A 4,281-nucleotide genomic window follows, 5' to 3' on the forward strand; every position below is an offset into this window, starting at 1 on the left:
GGTAGCAATGATGATAGTAGTGGTGGTTGTAGTAATGATGATAGTAGTGGTGGTGGTAGTAATGATGATAGTAGTGGTAGCAGTAGTAATGATGATAGTAGTGGTAGTAATGATGATAGGAGTGGTGGTGGTAGTAATGATGATAGTAGTGGTAGTAATGATGATAGTAGTGGTAGTAATGCTGATAGTAGTTGTAGCAATGATGATAGTAGTGGTGGTGGTAGTAATGATGATAGTAGTGGTAGTAATAACGATAGTAGTGGTGGTGGTAGTAATGATGATAGTAGTGGTAGTATAGATGATCGTAGTGGTAGTAATGATGAAAGTAGTGGTGGCAATGATGATAGTAGTGGTAGTAATGATGATAGTAGTGGTAGTGGTAGTAATGATGATAGTAGTGGTAGTAATGATGATAGTAGTGGTGGTGGTAGTAATGATGATAGTAGTGGTGGTGGTAGTAATGATGATAGTAGTGGTGTTGGTAGCAATGACGATAGTAGTGGTAGTAATGATGATAGTAGTGGTGGTGGTAGTAATGATGATAGTAGTGGTAGTAATGATGATAGTAGTGGCAGTGGTAGTAATGATGATAGTAGTGGTAGAAGTAGTAATGATGATAGTAGTGGTAGTAATGATGATAATAGTGGTAGTGGTAGTAATTGTAGTGGAAGTAATGATTATAGTAGTGGTAGTAATGATGTTAGTAGTGGTAGTAATGATGATAGTAGTGGTAGTAATGATGATGGTAGTGGTAGTAATGATAGTTATATTAGTGGTAGTGGTAGTAATGATTATAGTAGTGGTAGTAGTAGTAATTATGATAGTAGTGGAAGTGGTAGTAATGATGATTGTAGTGGTAGTTGTAGTAATGATGGTAGTATTGGTAGTGGTATTAATGAGGATAGTAGTGGTAGTGGTAGTAGTAATGATGATAGTATTGGTAGTGGAGTAATGATGATGATAGTAGTGGTTGTAATAGTAGTAATGACAATAGTAGTGGTATTGGTAGTAATTATGATAGTAGTGATAGTAGTAGTAATGATGATAGTAGAGGTAGTGGTAGTAATGATGATAGTAGAGGTAGTGGTAGTAATTATTACAGAATTGGTAGTAATAAGAGTTATGATGATAGTAGTGGAAGTAATTATGATTGTAGTGGTAGTGGTAGTAATGATGATAGTAGTGTTAGTGGTAGCAATTATGATAGTATTGGTTGTGGTAGTAATTATGATAGTAGTGGTAGTGGTAGTAATTATGATAGTAGTGGTAGTGGTAGTAATTATGATAGTAGTGGTAGTGGTAGTAATGATGATAGTAGTGGTAGCAATGATGATAGTAGTGGTAGTAGTAGTAATTATGATAGTAGTGATAGTAGTAGTAATGGTGATGGTGGTAGTAGTAGTAATTATGTTAGAAGTGGTAGTAATAAGAGTAATTATGATAGTAGTGGTAGTGGCAATTATGATAGTAGTGGTAGTAATTATGATAGTATTGGTAGTAATATGAGTAATTATGATAGTAATGGTAGTAGCAATTATGATAGTAGTGGTAGTAATAGTAATTATGATAGTAGTGGTAGTGGTAGTAAATATGATAGTAGTGGTAGTGGTAGTAATTATGACAGTAGTGGTAGTGGTAGTAATTATGATGGTGGTAGTAGTAGTAATTATGATAGTAGTGGTAGTAATAAGAGTAATTATGATAGTAGTGGTAGTAGTAATGAGTATAGTAGGGGTAATGGTAGTAATAGTAATTATGAAGGTGGTAGTAGTAGTACTTATGATAGTAGTGGTAGTAATAAGAGTAATTATGATAGTAGTGGTAGTAGTAATGAGTATAGTTCGGGTAGTGGTAGTAATTATGATAGTAGTGGTAGTAATATTAATTATGATAGTAGTTGTAGTAGTAGTAATTATGATGGTGGTAGTAGTAATGGTAGTGGTAGTAATTATGATAGTAGTTGTAGTGGTAGTAATAGTAGTAGTAATTATGATGGTGGTAGTTGTAGTAATTATGAGAGAGAGAGAGAGAGAGAGAGAGAGAGATGGATCAAGAGTGAGAGCGAGAGAGAAAGAACAATAACATTTCTCACTTTAAAAAGTATCGGCCCAGCCATCGCTAAACTACATTGTATGCATAAAAACATGAGCTTGGAGAGTTGTTACAAAACTTGTCTTCCTCAAATAATTATATAATACTTTCCACTTTTCTCCATCATAAGCTTTCAACATTTCACCTGTCTCCCCCTCTGTTGTTCAATGTCAAGAAATCCCTTCACACTTTCAGAGGCTGCGTTTAATTTTCTCTCTCTATCGTTCAATCTTTTTCCCTATAATTTGCCTGTCTCATTGAAATGATGCGTCACTTTATCCCCGATGACAGCGTCATCACTACTACCACTACTTTACATTACTTCTATCACTTCAACATCAGCTCTCACGTTGCTATGGCATTTATTCCCTGGCATTTTATGACTTCTCAGGTGGGAGAATACGTGTACATCTGTGGGGAATTCATGTTAGCTGGGGGCGGGGACTACCTTTTGAGTCTTACAGTTGAAGTTGAGTTTGTTTTCTCCTTTAAATTGTGATGTCATGCATTTGTCAAGCTGGTGTCAGATTAGACTGTTACTATTCAATTCAATTCAATTCAAGCGGCTTTATTGGCATGGGATTCATGTGTTAACGTTGCCAAAGCAAGTGAGGTAGATAATAAACAAAAGTGAAATAAACAATAAAAATTAACAGTAAACATTACACATACAGAAGTTTCAAAACAATAAGGACATTGCAAATGTCATATTATATATATATATATATATATATATATATATATATATATACTGTATATATATATACAGTGTTGTAACGATGTACAAATGGTTGAAGTACACAAGGGAAAATAAATAAGCATAAATATGGGTTGTATTTACAATGGTGTTTGTTCTTCACTGGTTGCCCTTTTCTTGTGGCAACAGGTCACAAATCTTGCTGCTGTGATGGCACACTGTGGTATTTCACCCAGTAGATATCGGAGTTTATCAAAAGTTTGTTTTTCACATTCACACACTTTTCTAACCACACGGTCCATTTAAATTAATTAATTAAACAAATTATTAATTCATACCTTCATAGGGACAAGCATGTCCCCTCTATATCCCCTCTCTCTCTCCTTTCCCTCTGTATCTCTCCTTGTCTCACCCTCTGCTTCTCTCCTTCCATTTGGCCCTGAAAATAGAGTATGTCAATATGCAGGGGTAACACAGTCATTCTGTCTGTAACTTCCTATGATAAGTTTATGTGGCCAATACCAAGGGGTAACCCAGACTGCCTGTCTGTAACTGTCTATAACACTCTGTCGCCAATACCCGGGTGTAAGCCAGTCACCCTGTCTGTAACTGTCTATGATAACACTCTGGTCAGTACTCGGCTGTAACCCAGTCTGCCTGTCTGTTACTGTCTATGATAAGACTCTGTGGTCAATACCCGGGTGTAACCCGGTAACAAAAGAGATGAAGAGGAGAGAAAAAGAGGAGTGGTAAACTATTGGTCTAAATCTATGTCAGCTTTGGATTGCAATTAGCTGTCTAATTAGAGACAACGCAGTGGTTTTCTAGGGCAGGGACCTCTAGGCACAGCGGAAATCACTAGGAGAAATAACCCAGGTCCCTGTGGACAACTCGCTCTTTCTCCCACATCAAGTCCTCCCTGTCTGCCCTTCTCTCCTTCCTCCTAGTGTCTGGTCCTTTCTACCTCTCTTTCTCTATTGTATCTATCATTTAGATTCCTTTCATTATTTAAACCTCAGTCTAGTCTCGGACCCTAAAGAGACTGTCCCTGCCTCCCAGAGCAGTCGTTCAGCCTCCACAGTCCTAAATCAGACCTCACCTCACAGCCACCTCAGACGAACGACCAGTAGATGTGAGGTTGGCTGTCACTTCTTATTCGTGTTACTTTTTCACCTTTATTTAAACCAGGAAATGCCATTGAGATAAAAGACCTTGCAGAGAAGGCAGCTCTAATGTGTGTGTGTGTGTGTGTGTGTGTGTGTGTGTGTGTGTATATATGTGTGTATGTGTCACAATAAAACATGTTAAATGTTAAAGTGTCAGACTTACGTATAAAAGTGTAAATATGACAGTGATTTGAGAGGCAAAAGACACAATCACATCAAAACAATGTCTCTAAGGTCTAGGCAATCCCGAAACCCTTAAGAAACAGACATGATGTGAAACGATGCCAAAATAATTCAACATAAGATGAATAAATGGGACACAGGGGG

Source organism: Oncorhynchus kisutch, linkage group LG18 (assembly GCF_002021735.2).
Source record: "Oncorhynchus kisutch isolate 150728-3 linkage group LG18, Okis_V2, whole genome shotgun sequence".
In the NCBI taxonomy this organism is placed as follows: Eukaryota; Metazoa; Chordata; class Actinopteri; order Salmoniformes; family Salmonidae; genus Oncorhynchus; species Oncorhynchus kisutch.